The following is a 16643-nucleotide window of genomic DNA, read 5'->3' as shown; positions in this document are numbered from 1 at the left end:
ATTATGTCATAGACAAAAATTTGTTGTCAAATCAGCATGTTTTATTTGGAAGTATAGAGTTGATACGCTTCCTTAATTGTACCTAATTTATACAGGAATCATTTAAAACTTTTAAAAAAGTTTTAAGAATATACTTAATTTTAAACTCTACAATATTATTTAACAATCTTGTTTAAATTCTTAAAAGGATATAGATTTTAGAAATACACTGAGTAGAACATTTTATTTCATCAATTATTTACAGAATATCTGTCTAAAATTTCTAAAATCCTATCTCTCACTTCTGTTTTTTTCTGTTTCAGTTTGCTTTGTTAAATTAGATTTAAAGATAAAATAAAATAAAAAATTTGCTGAGATTAAAAAAGAAAATAAATATTCTTAAACTTTGTAGTAATCAAATAAGCTGAACTTGAAAAAATGGATACATCCTAAAAAGGAAAGAAAAGGATATATTATAAATATATTAGGGTAAGAAAGGACCCCTTACCTTATTCAGAGAATATGTACAAGTATACATTTATAATACAGACAACTACCTGGTCCAAGTGGCGGAGACCCTTTCCGTCTGCTAGCAAGCAGTTTTATGTTTTTTGTTGTTGTTATGTGTCTTAGCTGTGTTTATATTTCCGATGCTATTAGTTGATTTCAAAGACCCAATACAAAATTGGGACAGGTTCCCTGACCTTTTTACTTAAAAACTCATTTTTTCATATTTTTGAAATTATGTATTAAGCTATAGTTTCAAGAGCCCTATCTGAAGAGCAGCACAAAACTGTTATTGCTAAAAACCTGCACACATGGACAATTGTAAACATTTGACAGCAATAATACAGAACAATATCCACCTTATTGTGAAGAAAATAATTAGTTTTTTTTGGTAGCACAAACGGAAAGTTAAACTACCCAAGCTATTCTAGTCAGGTTTGGTTCACATTAGCAGTGTCAAAACTTTTCAACCCAGAATTTAATCAATTGGGTCATTTTGTTTATGCTCATTGGGGATCTAGATAAGTTTATCTTCTATTGTCTTATCACCAAAGATTAAGAGAATAGGTTTCCTTAAATTGAGACCATTACACTTAGCTTAACAATCATGATGCCTACTATCATACATGAAAATCCAAGTTAGATTTGAAGTTTATTGACATATCACATTACCCCGTGATTTTTATATATTGAATGCGCTTAGCCATACATGAAGGTAGAAACATGTATATAGAAAAATAATTTTAACTCAAAGACAATCTTAGATTATTTTATTGTCATTGATTTGAAATTTTATACTCTGTATGATTTATGTAAGTCAGTATGTTGTTCTTGTAATTTTCCTTTTTTTACATAATTGTCCCTATCCCTTGCATACCATTGGCCCATATTATGACCAGCCCCCCACCCCAACGACCCACCCCCATGCCATGTCCAGGCCCAACCTGCAATGCAGAGGTAATTATACAATACGTTCTTTTTTCTTTAATCAATATTCACTTTTTCTGCTATTATATTCAATTCTATTCTTACTTTCTGGTATTGTTTATATGCATTTAAATAAAAGGCGCTTTCGGGGGGTGGAGGATGGGTTAAAACACCCTATTGTAGTTAACTTACCAACAGTTCACCTACCTTCAAGATTTTTTTCATGTACCCCCCATGCTCCCCCAAGAATACATGAAACAAGTGGTTGTTAACTACAAAATGAACATAAAATTTTAAGATTTTAAAATTTTTTTCCCGTGCACTCAACAAATAACCTTCAAATATCTAACACCAAAAAAGCTAAAAATTCAAGTACTTTGTATTTTTTTCTTCATCATCTACTTTGTTGTACTTGTAATTGGTTCGTCCTTTTCCCCTAAACCGATTCTATGAATAACTTGTAGAATAGCTTTACTGGGGAAAAATCCAACCCATACTTTAAATTATGTATTTATTCTAATGAAAATAAAAGACTATAAAAATATTATCAAAATTAGACAAATTTAAAACAATTTAATATAATTTTTAAGTAAAAAAGCATGTATAAAGACCTATTTATTAAAATGGGGAAATAAGATCTATAAAACGAAGACCCTAAAAGGTAATGTTAGAGACAATAACCCTTTTAATAGAATGGTCATAGTACAGCTAAAAAATTATTAGCAAATATTGTCAATATAAATTAACATTAGTAAAACAACACAAGAATCATAAAATTAGAGGTTTCGTGATAAACAAACTAAATTAAAAGAATGAAAATTTGTAAAATTAAAGAGGACATTGAAAAAACATTACTAGAAAAACTAATTTGAAACCAATAGTTTAATGTATTCTTGATGTAAAATAAAATAAAATGTGATCTTACTAATTTATGAAATGAATATTGTGATTTAGTTGAGAAATGCACACACTTTTAAATGCAAAATCTTAATAATCAGGTCGCCAATTTCTATAAAACATAAAAATCAACACAAAAATAAAAGTCATCCTTCTTGTCTCTCTTTTTTCCTAAGGCTTCAGGCCTATAAAAGTAAACCTGGAAGAGAGAAACAGTCAGTCGTTTTACGGAATTATTATATCACACAAACTCTTTTTAAAATTCTAAAATTTAAGGGAAGACTCCCTTCTCTTGCTTTGGAATTTTCTTGAGGGTCCTGGCGGCTCAAACTTAGGATTTTCATTTAAAACACACCTAAAAAATAAAAGTTTTTGTTAGATAAATTCATAATACTTTGTTAAATAAATTATAGAATATCATTTTGATGTTGGTCAATTGAGATAAATTTAAGGACAGGGCCTTCTTAGGGCCTAAAGGCTTAGGCATCCGGACGGATAGTTATCTCCAAGTTTTCTTCTGAAGAGAACTCCTATAGCGCGGTACTAGGTACCAGCAAGTCGCAAGTCACTACGGGGCTAAATAGGAATAACACAGGGAAGATACGGTGGTGGCTCGGCTACCAACGGTTGATGATAGCTCGCTATCTGACGGCCGGTACTAACAACTGGATCCTCCCCCAGCTTCTGAAGTATAGGAAAGTTGGAGATCGTTATCTTTTCGGACAATTTAACATTTTCGGATTAGAACTCTGAATAAGTTCACGTCTTAAAGGTAGTTTTACTTTGCTAATACTCTGGAAGATCGGTTCGGGGCTAGCCTAGTGATTTTCTTACCTGACAAAGGTACCTAACAAAGAACTTCACGCCTCACGGGGATACAGGCAGCAGAACGGAATATTGTAGTCATGTTCGCATGGCTCTAGTAATCACAATAGATACTTCCAGTCCAAAAGTGTTGACAAAGTTAGTTACCTAGGAATAAAAGAATTCTTAGAATAAAATAACAGTATAAAGTTATCAGTAATGTTTTAATACCATTTTCGGAATAGGGCTTATAGGCAAAAGACTATCCCTTAAGTATATTTGGGTTTAGGATCGGTGTAAAGTAATACCACCATTCTAAGGTTAAATATATTTGTCAAAACAGGGATTAATGTGTCGCTGATCTGGAAAGGAGACATTGGTGAGAGATTGTAGTCCTGTGATAAAGGATTGCATTTGTCCCTGGAACCCGGAAGCGACCCATAAAATTGGTTCCGTTACCGCATATTAAATAGGCCTCAAATACATTTACAGGACACTCCTCCCATACATGAACATGAGCCAAATATTCAAGTAATAAAACAAGAAAATAATGGAAATAAACCCCAAAATAAAAAAATAGTTAAACCAACTTCAGATTTTTCGGGTTATGAGTCAGAATCTAGCTATTATAGTGAGGATTTTTTTTAGGCTTTACTATGATTTTAGGTTTCAGTTCTTTTATTGTATGTCCCCAGCGGGAATTTAGCAGTTTAGGCGAGCGCTAATTAACCCCTAAAAAGTTATCTCTATCCTATCTCAAAATTGATAATCTTGCAATTTTTAAATATTTTCTGCCTATACTTTTTCCTAAAAAATACAAAATAAATAATCTCCAAGTATCCTCAAGCCTCATATAGTAATCTAGGAAAAAATATTATTCGTCGCATCGTATTATAGACAGTTTCCCGCTGACATTAAAATGAAAAACTGCTAAATTAATTTTTAATTAAGTATTGGTTGAAAATTATGTACAATTCGATGCTATATACTAGCTTTAACATGGCTGAGAACCGGTTAAAATCCATCGGGAAATAATTGGATTCAAAGCAATTTTTACATATCCTGCTATCCCTGAACCTATAAAATGTTAATTTTTTTCTGTAGCATGTAATTGAAAATGTTAAAATAAAGGCCTTTTTGTTATGTGTGGCAAAATAAAGGACTTATAGCCTTAAAACAAAGGATTTCTCATCGGATTATCAAACTTTAAAATCATCTCAACTATAATATCAAATATAGGGAAAAAAGATTTCTTGTTTCACTAAAAAAAAAAAACGAAATTTTCTGTTTTAATTTTAATAACCCCAAAACATGATAACTTTTTCTAGATGTAAAGGACTTGAAACTAAAATGTCTTTTTTTATACAAATGTAAGTAACTTAGAAATTCATAAAATAAACAATATTCAATTTCCAGTACAATAACAAAATCAAACAGGGTTTCAACAAAATATCCAAGTAACTTCAATTGGCCCATTTCTCTCCCATATATATAGTTAAAATTGTTAAATAATAAAGGCGAAATATTTCAATTAAAACTGTCTGACAAAGACTCAAATTTAAATCTCCTACGTGGATTTCTATTGTTAAACAAAAAGTAAACTGTTTGACAGTTATTTTTTTTTTCTTAACTGTAAACCGATTTTAAAAACATAACCCTAGCTTTGATAAAAAGGACATTAGCATGCTACACTATCTCTGATTTTCATCTTTTATAGATAGAGGGGTAGTTTTGTCAATAATACGAAATTAAAATATGACATTTAAGATTTAAAACCCAATAAAAGTTAAAACAAATAAAATCTACAAAAGTTTTTCTATTTTTAATTCCTTTTTGCAAAGATATTTAAGACCAATTTGAATACAAGTTTTTATATTTTTGCAACTGATTTCTTGCTGATTTTTTTTCACAAAACCAAATGTCGTAGCCTTGTCAATACCTAAGCGGATAAATATGCCCAAGTTTGAGTCCCAGATTCATCATCTACTAGCTCCTAACAAAGTAGCTGATTCTGATAAAAACAATCAGCCAACCATTGCTCTTGAGCTTGAAAATCAGTAGATCTACAGTCAAATACGTCAAGAAACCAGCCTTGCATCATACAACACAAGTCATCAGACGTTTATCAGATGTGTATCCACAGTATCCTAGCAAGATTCCACCTGACTTGGACTGGAATATTCACCAACAGCCATAATACCAGAAATACCTAATAAGAAGCTACGGATCTCATAACCTGTTACAGCATTAACCTGAAGAAACTCACTGGTCTTAAACAGTAAACACCTTACTGTTGCTAACTCTACAACACCATCAAAATACATAATTTTAATGTAAATCATTACATTTTTGAGCTAAGGATTTTGACAACGGGGGTCACGCGCGCCCGGTAGAAAAATATCACAAGCAAAAGTATCAAACTCCTTGTTTACATTGTATTCAGATTTGTAAAAAATATCTTAATTTTATACTTTTTCCTAACTTTTCATACATTGATATCAGTAATCCTAGAGCAAGTCTTTTCCAAAATTTATTTAACCCCATCCACACCAGTTGGGTAGTGTCAGAGATAAAAATCATAGCTGTAGTTGATGTTAAAATAAGAGATAGCATTGTGGCAGGCTAAAATGATTAACTATAAATAGTTTTTCGCTCTCCTACAAGCTAATTAAAATATTGTTCATACTTTTCTACGGCACTAAGCATCTATGGCAATGTAAAAGGTTTTAAGAACCTAAATATGAGTTTAAAGTTTTTCCCTAAGAATATTCTTATAGGGGCGCAGCCAATAGTTGTATCATTGTGTAAAGAATAGGGCCTTTATGCTTTGAAACATGTATTTCTTAGGATGTGTAGATAAAATGGCGAGATTTTTTTTGTATATTTTTTGGCCTAAACAAAGAATATTTCTAAATGCAGTTTATTTTTTGAAATTAGTTGTTTATGGAAAGTAAATTGAATTTTTATAGTAAAATTTGAAAAACTTTATATGATAAAAACTTTTCTGAGGGTTCTAATATTATTAAACTGATAGATAGTAAATTAAGGAAATGCTTTGCTCCGAAATAATATAATTAAAATTTTTGTGTAAATGCATAAATATAGTGTTGAAAAAAGTTGACACATGTCAAGATAGAAAACAGACCTCATCAAAATTATTTTAGTTTTTAATTTAAATAATGCATATTTTGAAAGTACAACTTGCAATATTTAAACACACACACGCAAGCCTAAGATAAATTAATAACAATTTCTAAGATTTAGGACAACTTAATCTTAAATTACTTTCTAACATTTATTGAAAGCAGTTTTTAAATCGATTTGCCTTAAAAATAAATTTTTTTTCTTATTCTCTTTAAAATAGGAAGATAAAAACGCCGAATAATTTTTCTGTCAATTTTTGGCAAAATAATAGACAATTATTGGAAAAATTCGTTTTCGTGCGCATAAAAACAATCAAAATTTTTGCGTAATAGAATAGGTTTTAAGCTATTTTTGTAATTTTTTCATTTCTTTACATATCCTCAGTGTTTATGGTACGATTTCCAGATTTTTTTTAGTTGCAAAATAAAATTTCCTGTTGTTTAAAGAAAACAGACATGACGATCAGACTTCCTTTTTGCAGGTTTTTGGCTATTTCTATAATTTTTACATTTTCCCCCATATTTTTGGTATTTTTGGACCAGTCTTAAAACTCTTTAAGATATCATGATCAAAATAATTCTTCCCATAGTTATGAGCATCCTTTATGTAAGTTACTTTGACCGACAACATTATATAAATAAAAACAAGTTTTAGTGTTTATTTTACCCAATAAATCAATTAATAAATACACTACAAATCTACTTGTAAATATTACCATCAATGACCTTTTTGTGTTTCGCTATTTATAGATGTTGTCATCCTTGTTTTGCTACATTTAAAATATTTACTTCACTTATAAATCTTCTTTCTTGTAAATTTATACATAAAAAGTTACCATTGCTAAGCCATAAAATTTTAAACTTTTAATGAACAAAAAAATATAAGGTCATTTAAAAACAAATGGGAAACTACACATATATGTTTTAAAGCAGCAATTTTACACACCACAACTCAGCTGTTTCCCAAGCCACTTAGGCGGAACACACACGCAGGCTATATAGCTCTAAAATACATTATTCAACATCTAACAAAAGGCACACACACACACAGCCTATTTAGCTGTAGAGTACACTCTACCAGACTAAAAACAGCGACAAGCACACACCTGCCCACTTAGCTGAGAAAAAATTAAATGAGAAAGCAGAAATCAGCTGCCTATTTTTCTTCTAACCAAATCGGTTACACACATACACTAGCCTGGATAGCTAAAAAGCTAACAGCTGAAATAAAACAACACTATTAAAACAAACTTACAAAAAACTCTAAATTAAGAAAATATCAAACAAGCTGGATGGCACATGCACATTTCACACAACATAAAAATAAAATCAACATAAATAAACTAAAACTTTACTTATCAATATTTTTTTTTACACACACCTTGATCTTTCACCTTACACGACACTCCTTAATAAAAACAAAACACCAAAGCTATCAGTATAAAACAAAAAAGCGATATTAATTCTTTCTCTCTTTCTCTCGACCCCTCTCTTTATCACTTTCTTTCACTCTTGTCTTAAATCTATAAGTCAAAAGGCCAATGTCTCTTATGTCAATTACTCTATAGAAAGACAGAAAATAATGCCTTATATGTTTTATACAAAATGATATTAACAAAATAAATTTAAGTTTTTAAAATATAAACCAACCTCCCAACTCCCAACAAAGTGAACTGAAAAATAAAGCAGCTAAAAAAAATCACTCTCTAATTTATCTCTAACTTATATTAAAACCCCTCCAATTGAGCAAAATTTTTTTTTGCAAAGGGGGAGAAGTTATTTTGCTAAGCAAATAACTATCTAATTATAAAAATATCAGTCACATATTCTGCTTACATTAAACAAAGCCAAATCTTTTTGCTTCACCTAAAATAAGAATAAGCATGCATGTATCTTATCCCCCAAAAAATAATTAAGGGGTCTTCTTTTAGCTTCACAATCCTATAAAAAGGGATGGGAGCACCATAGGCCCTAAAGGACCAAAATAGAAGCAAAAAGGAACACTTACCTAGAAAATCAGTGTACAGGCTACTCCGTCTGCAATCAAATATAGGGCGGACATTCACCAGTTACTTGATCAGCAATGCAATGTTGGAACCACAGTTGTTGTATTAAAACTGGGAGCCGAGGAGATATGACTGAAAAAACAGAAAAAATAAATATTAAATCAAGCTAAAAAATATTCTACAAAATATAAACTGTAGTAGATAGGATTCTTCGAAAAAGAAAAGCACACAGAAAATAAGCCAAAAGACATTCACACTTAAAAAATTACATCTAAAAATCTTAGGATTTAATTATCTGCACTACACTCTTGTTCTACTCTTGTTCAGAATACTTTTTTTTCTCATCATAAAATCCATTATAAATATAAACCAATTTTTTTATCATTCTATGAAAACTTATACAGCTCATAAATTACGAATAAATAAAATATTTTAAATTAATACCCATCTAAATTGAGTCTAAATGATAATATCATTACCTCACAACTGCTATCTTAAGTAAATTTTGTACACCAACAACAAAGCCCAATAAGTGAGAAAACGGCAGAACAAATAGCTAAACAGCTACATGATAATCTAAAAACAAAGAAAAAATAATTGTAAAATGAGACAATAATGAATAAGACAATAGTAAAAAACCAAAAAACTTTGTAATTAAAACACCATTATTTTAAAATTAACAACAAGATAAAATTATTAGTTGTTTTGAAGAAACACAGTCTCTTATCCAATATTAAATATGAGTTCGATACTTAAAAATTCATCAAAGAATTATAACTTACCAAATAAAATAACAAAACCAAATTAGAAAGGATCTCCTACATCGTCATCCCACAAATAGCGGCAAACACCACGCTTCTTGGAACCCTGTTCCAGGACAGGAACATTCTGCTCCATGTAGGTTGTCTTGGCGGATAAATAGCGGCCCAAACAAATCCCAAAAAATCTCATCTTCTTTCTCAAAACAACTGAAAAATAAGAACAATTAAAAAATATTAAAATAGCTATACAATTTTAGAAAAATCAATCTTTTAAGTATCGGACTAATACTCCATATATCTATTGTATCATTAAAAAAGCTATAATTTAAAAGTGAAAGAGGATGTTGCTCTTATGATGTAAAAAACTTGGCAAGGTGTCTAATCACGTTGTCGTCGGTGTGCAGTGCATAAATCTAAAAAACGTTTTATTCTTTGCTCAATAATCTTTAAAAATTGGAAGAAAAAACAGCTTTTTGGACCACAACACTACCACACCACCTCCTAAATTAAATCAAGATATCCATGTTTTTAAAAAAATGTAAAGCTAAGATAGATACACACTCTACTACTTTAATTGGAACAATAATAATATTTAATAATTTTATTTCAGGTTTCTAACTCTTTTGTTATAGGATAACACCAGAAAAAACAGCTAGTAATCATCAATTTCCTAGGATCCGAAAATGGAGAACCATATCAGTCTCATACTTGAGACAAAAAACCAACGAATGACTGTTAAAGACTAAACTACTAAAGACTTCAAATACTTTGAAATGGTCCATTTTTATCTCTACCTAACAAAAATATTCAAAAAAGAAGACGGCATTTAAAAGTTTCGATATCTTCAATCAACCTTTTTCTCCCCTGTAAAGAATATTAAAAAACTTTCTTTTTTTCAACCATCAGGGAAATAGGGATAGGAAACTCAACAGAGAGCTGAAAAATTTAGGTGAAAAACACTCAAATAATATATATTTCCCATTCATAATTTGCCCATTACATGCAATGATATACTTACTTTGTATGTGTACCACAACCCACTAGTTGGAGATGTAGCAGTGCGGCAGGTGTCCCAGAATGAACAGCTGACAGTGGAGCAGTCAGGGAAGCTTTCAATACTCGTTTATTCAGGTGGAATACAGCGGTTCTAAACAACCTAAAATAAAATAACAAAATTAGGTTGTTATAAATGAACTACAAATAAAACAATAAAGTATAATACATAAATAAAATACTAAAGTTTGCATTGCTTTGTTAATTTCTTTTTAAAGTCTTTTTTCGATTTAGGGCTTTTCAGAATAGTACATTTCATTAAAACAATCCAATGGTTCATTAGTCAAAGAATGAAAAACTTACTTACATAATTAGGTGATATTTGGATAGGCCCAATCTTTTCTTAAAAGAAACAAAATAAGTTGTTGAAAACTACTAAAATTGGAAATAAAAAAGTTCAAATTGTTTTTATAAATGCTTTGAATTGATTTAAATGCGTATTCTGTACTAAAAACTAACAATTTTCTTTAAGTTTTTATGTAGACTGTTTTCCCTTGCTCTTAGTAAGATGGCCGACGGGCGACGTTAGACTGATACAACGAATATAGAGATTTGAACCTTTTGCGCGTCATAGGTTAATCACATATATAGATTGGATAATATTTTTCTCATTTTTATTTTCTACAAAATTAAATATTCTTTGCTAAAAATGAATTTGAAAATAAAAATGGCTTTTGCATTAAACAATTACATTTTAGTATAAATTTAAGTTTTGTAAGTAATTAACATTATTTCCGACACTTAATTTTTGCTCTGTGGTGAAGAAATAGGTTGCGTGACTTTACCTTGACATATTTTAAATTATTAAACTTTAGTCTTGTTAGGGAAGCCTTCTCTCAGTCTTCGTGGGGTGATTTGACTGGATTCCTCCTAAATATAAAACAGTATGGCTACCAGGGAAACTTATACTTGTATTAATAATAAAAGAATTAAGACTCTATGACAATCTCTCAATATTTAATGCCTATTTTGGGAACTTTCTGATGACTCATGACATCAAGAGATTGAAACTAATAAGTGAGAACAAAACTGGGAATATGATATTGCTTGAAATTCATGCGATAGCAACTAACTTTAGGGTCTTTTTGACTGTATAGTCGGGTTTTTAGCTATTTTTTTTTATAAAAGGACTTTTAAGAGTTTATTATTTATATCTGAAAGGATCTAAGTAATTTTTACAAAATTAGAACCGACTATGAGATAAATGTAAAATACTTCATATACCTACTAGCGGTTACACCCTTAGAAGCCTCTAGGGGCAATTAATGTGTGAGGTCTTTTCACCCATAATAGTTTACAACCTTCCATAGACATATAAGAAGCTTCATTGTAAAGGTGAACCATATCGGTTCAGCGGTTAGCGAGATCTTTCGCTACAGACAAAAAAGGCTTACTACTTTATAAAATAGGATAAAATCAATAAAATATGTAGCTTTTGCTAACGCGTAAAAAGAACTATAACAGTTTAAATAAAACTACTCTATAACTAGCTAGATATGGAAATAAAATAAAATAACAAAAGTAATTGTTGGAAAAATATTTGGCCCATAACAAATAAACTGAAACAACCCAGCTGCTCTTTAAAACAATTTCCCAAGAAGTTGATGTGGACCTTATATTTTTTTTTTTTTTTTCAACACACATAATGTTATATAATGTACAACTAGTAGAAAGGAGATGAATATGACGAGGCTATCATATTTGTCCACTTGACATTAGTTCAATATAGTAAAACTAGTGTTTTAAAGGTCAAAAATAAAAAAGTTACAAATTTGATACTTACCAAAAATTGAGAGCCCAAACTACGACTACAATCAAGAACAAAAAACAGCCAAACTACTGCAAAAGGGCCTGAAAAAATAAGAAATTCAATTTTTAGATCTAATCAAAAAAGAATAAATCCAATTTTTAAAAACACATAAAATTCAATCATTGATAAATAATTATGTTCAGGTCATAATGCAGGAATATGATTGCAATTTTATGGAAAACAACATTTTAAAAATATTGTTTCTTTAAAAATACATATAAAATTTAGTCTAAAAAACATCTGTTTAGTGAGAGATAAAGGAAGGACTAAATATTATATAATAAAAACGTAGCATAAGATTAATGACCTTAAAAAACGAACTTTCGAATAAAACAGTAATAAAATGACCAAATTTGTATAAAAGATAATTAATTAATGGAATGTCTTTCTATTTTTTAACTCTTCCCGATAGGAGTGGATTAATATCTAAGAGATAAAAAATATATAGACAAATAATATAATGATGTAAGAATAATTTATCGCATCGTGTTATAGACAGGTTTTCTCTTACATTAAAATGAAAATATATGAGTATAAAACCAGTTTTGTTGAACTCTAGGGGCTGAAGGTATTAATTTTTTTTAATATTCGTGGGAAGTTGTCTGTAATACGATGCATTTCATGACTTTTAGAATAGGTGAGAGCTGGTTCAAATACAGCGGATATTAATCGGTTTCGAAGCCGAATGTCCATTGTCTATGAAAACCTCTTGGTTTAACTTGCTAAATAGTCGACGCATGAAAAGACATTAAATTATAGCTTTAAAAAACATAAACAAAATTTAGTTTACCAGTAATAGTGTGCTTATTTCTTCTTTAGTCAATTCTTTATCATTTCAAAACTAAGCACATTTTCACCATGGCAACACCCGACATAAAGCAAGATAAATCTAAAATATTCACAATGTTTATATTAAACTAAGATTTTCATATTTATCATATCACGAAGGCTCTTATTAAAATTTATCACCAATTTTTAGGGAAAATGACAAATTATAGCAACAAATGATCTAGCTTTTCTTATTACTATTTCTCACTTTAAAGTGAGCATAAAAAAGCAACTTTTAACTCGTATATTTCCTTATTTTATGTTTAAAAAATGTTTTTAGCTTGTAGTCTAAAACCTATACAGTGTCGCCATGCGGTAAATAAGAACTACTCAAATTTTAGCGCGGCATCCATAAATTAGTGCGCTCACCAATGTAGGTAAGACGACATTAATGTTTTGGTATAAGTTTTTAAGAGCCTTCAACTTTTAATGTAGTACATAAAGATATTAATTGAAAAATAACTTAAAATCATGTCTTAAAGCCATAATATTATATAAAAAATTCGTCTGTGCCAAAAAACACAAAAAAATTATTAAAATAGTAAACAAATAATATTCTATGATTTAAAACACCTCAAAAACAAGGCTGTATGAAACACGGGTCATTTTTAGCCTCCTGAAACGTGTTATAATCGAGCTTTTCTTTTTGAGGGGGGTACATGGTTCGTCCTTTTCCCCTAAACCGATTCTATGAATAACTTGTAGAATAGCTTTACTGGGGAAAAATCCAACCCATACTTTAAATTATGTATTTATTCTAATGAAAATAAAAGACTATAAAAATATTATCAAAATTAGACAAATTTAAAACAATTTAATATAATTTTTAAGTAAAAAAGCATGTATAAAGACCTATTTATTAAAATGGGGAAATAAGATCTATAAAACGAAGACCCTAAAAGGTAATGTTAGAGACAATAACCCTTTTAATAGAATGGTCATAGTACAGCTAAAAAATTATTAGCAAATATTGTCAATATAAATTAACATTAGTAAAACAACACAAGAATCATAAAATTAGAGGTTTCGTGATAAACAAACTAAATTAAAAGAATGAAAATTTGTAAAATTAAAGAGGACATTGAAAAAACATTACTAGAAAAACTAATTTGAAACCAATAGTTTAATGTATTCTTGATGTAAAATAAAATAAAATGTGATCTTACTAATTTATGAAATGAATATTGTGATTTAGTTGAGAAATGCACACACTTTTAAATGCAAAATCTTAATAATCAGGTCGCCAATTTCTATAAAACATAAAAATCAACACAAAAATAAAAGTCATCCTTCTTGTCTCTCTTTTTTCCTAAGGCTTCAGGCCTATAAAAGTAAACCTGGAAGAGAGAAACAGTCAGTCGTTTTACGGAATTATTATATCACACAAACTCTTTTTAAAATTCTAAAATTTAAGGGAAGACTCCCTTCTCTTGCTTTGGAATTTTCTTGAGGGTCCTGGCGGCTCAAACTTAGGATTTTCATTTAAAACACACCTAAAAAATAAAAGTTTTTGTTAGATAAATTCATAATACTTTGTTAAATAAATTATAGAATATCATTTTGATGTTGGTCAATTGAGATAAATTTAAGGACAGGGCCTTCTTAGGGCCTAAAGGCTTAGGCATCCGGACGGATAGTTATCTCCAAGTTTTCTTCTGAAGAGAACTCCTATAGCGCGGTACTAGGTACCAGCAAGTCGCAAGTCACTACGGGGCTAAATAGGAATAACACAGGGAAGATACGGTGGTGGCTCGGCTACCAACGGTTGATGATAGCTCGCTATCTGACGGCCGGTACTAACAACTGGATCCTCCCCCAGCTTCTGAAGTATAGGAAAGTTGGAGATCGTTATCTTTTCGGACAATTTAACATTTTCGGATTAGAACTCTGAATAAGTTCACGTCTTAAAGGTAGTTTTACTTTGCTAATACTCTGGAAGATCGGTTCGGGGCTAGCCTAGTGATTTTCTTACCTGACAAAGGTACCTAACAAAGAACTTCACGCCTCACGGGGATACAGGCAGCAGAACGGAATATTGTAGTCATGTTCGCATGGCTCTAGTAATCACAATAGATACTTCCAGTCCAAAAGTGTTGACAAAGTTAGTTACCTAGGAATAAAAGAATTCTTAGAATAAAATAACAGTATAAAGTTATCAGTAATGTTTTAATACCATTTTCGGAATAGGGCTTATAGGCAAAAGACTATCCCTTAAGTATATTTGGGTTTAGGATCGGTGTAAAGTAATACCACCATTCTAAGGTTAAATATATTTGTCAAAACAGGGATTAATGTGTCGCTGATCTGGAAAGGAGACATTGGTGAGAGATTGTAGTCCTGTGATAAAGGATTGCATTTGTCCCTGGAACCCGGAAGCGACCCATAATTTCCATGAAAAAAAAATTAAATTAAGCGTTCCTCCTAAGGAGAACCTAATTGGTAGATCGGTCATCATGATCTTTTGGTAGAGACGGCAAAACTACTACAAAATTACGCACACAGACACATAGAACTTTTACCACTCTTATGCATATATGATATTAAATTAGGGCAAAGGTTTATTTGTATTTTTAAGTGTTTTTGTTTGTTTGTGTATTTTTGTTTATGTTCAGGAATATGGACAATAATTCTATAAATCATTTTCTCGTATTCATTCGAATCCGGTGGATAGGAACCGGTTCTCATCTATACGAAAAAACTATGTCTAGCATCGTATTATATCCAGTTTTCTACGAATATAGAAATGTACAATCATAAGATTAAAACTAGTTTTTTTAGCCGATGCCTTCGGCACCACGGGGCTAAAAAAACTAGTTTTAATCTTATGATTGTACATTCTATATCCGCGGAAAGCCGTTTTTAATACGATACGAGAAATAACTATTAAAACTTATTTTGAAACAGACAAAGTTTTTAAGTGAGACAAAACAAGTTGACTACTATTAAGCTACATTAATGAGTTTCAAAACTTAATATTGTTTTTTGAAATAGGGAAATAAACTGTTTTGTTTTTAAAATCTTCTGTTACTCCCAAAATTCCAACCAAAAATTCAAATTTAAACTGTATAACAAAAAGTTACAGTAGTCATCAAAATAATCTGATCTTTGAGAAATTGGTTTTATCTTCAGAAAACTTGTTGTTTGTGTGTGGGAATGTGTCTGTGTGTGTGTGTGTGCATTTGTGTGTGATTATATGTGTGTGTGTGTGTGTATCCGGAGATGAATATCCTTGTGACAAAAGAATGATTTATATCCCTGGTTCTCTTAAAAAATACAATTATGTATCATACACAAAAAAATAGTGTGCTTAGGTTAGAAGGAATAAAGACATAAGTAAAATTATAAATTAGGGTCGGTTTCAGTTTTATTGGCCCCTAGTATCTTTAGGTTAGGCCCATTGAAGAGGAATTAATTTAATTTATTTTACGCTGATAATGGTTTATAAACATACAATACATGGTTTTTCAGTATGGATCAAACTTTCCACTATTTGTGGGGGGGGGGGGTTATATTGTAAATGTAATAGTGTTATAAGTTAATCCTAGGTTAAATTGCATTAAGCTGCCCCACAAGAGCTATAGGCAGTTTTAATCAAACACAGAATTAAAAAAATTACATTTTTACTGCTGGGACAATAACGCTATGTCAATAATATATATATTCATCGCCCCTTTTATTTCGTAAATAAAGCCGATATAAATAAAGTTTATTTACTTTTCTCTTACTCCCAGAGCTTGCTTATGCTCATGTAATATGTATATATGAATATTAAAAAAAAACTCTCATCTTATTGTACAGACAAAAAAATATATTTATTTTTGTTTCTAGATAAACAAAAATGAATATTTATAATGGATTTATGTGATTTTAGATAGTACACCAATCTTTTTCATCTATGCTTAAAGAGTTAATTCTTATTATGAAAAGC

At 30.2% G+C, this 16643-nt stretch overlaps 3 long non-coding RNA genes across 3 annotated transcripts; all 3 read right to left on the bottom strand.

The window, feature by feature from the left end:
* Positions 1 to 1910: 1910 nt before the first annotated feature.
* On the bottom strand, positions 1911 to 3536 carry LOC145322452 (uncharacterized). Its single transcript, XR_013880708.1, has 2 exons — positions 3145 to 3536; positions 1911 to 2665 (listed from the first exon to the last, which is right to left on the bottom strand). It is a non-coding gene; the product is annotated as an uncharacterized LOC145322452 (long non-coding RNA).
* Positions 3537 to 8218: 4682 nt separating this feature from the next.
* Positions 8219 to 12913, bottom strand: LOC145322449 (uncharacterized). Its single transcript, XR_013880706.1, has 7 exons — positions 12678 to 12913; positions 11861 to 11928; positions 10863 to 10947; positions 10043 to 10180; positions 9046 to 9231; positions 8743 to 8839; positions 8219 to 8395 (listed from the first exon to the last, which is right to left on the bottom strand). It is a non-coding gene; the product is annotated as an uncharacterized LOC145322449 (long non-coding RNA).
* Positions 12914 to 13453: 540 nt separating this feature from the next.
* Positions 13454 to 15079, bottom strand: LOC145322450 (uncharacterized). Its single transcript, XR_013880707.1, has 2 exons — positions 14688 to 15079; positions 13454 to 14208 (listed from the first exon to the last, which is right to left on the bottom strand). It is a non-coding gene; the product is annotated as an uncharacterized LOC145322450 (long non-coding RNA).
* Between the last annotated feature and the right edge of the window lie 1564 nt (positions 15080 to 16643).

This window comes from Acartia tonsa, chromosome 6 (genome assembly GCF_053477335.1).
Source record: "Acartia tonsa isolate MP-2025a chromosome 6, ASM5347733v1, whole genome shotgun sequence".
Classification (NCBI taxonomy): Eukaryota; Metazoa; Arthropoda; class Copepoda; order Calanoida; family Acartiidae; genus Acartia; species Acartia tonsa.
The sequence above is the reverse complement of the archived record's forward strand: the minus strand, read 5'-3'. Positions and strand labels throughout refer to the sequence as shown.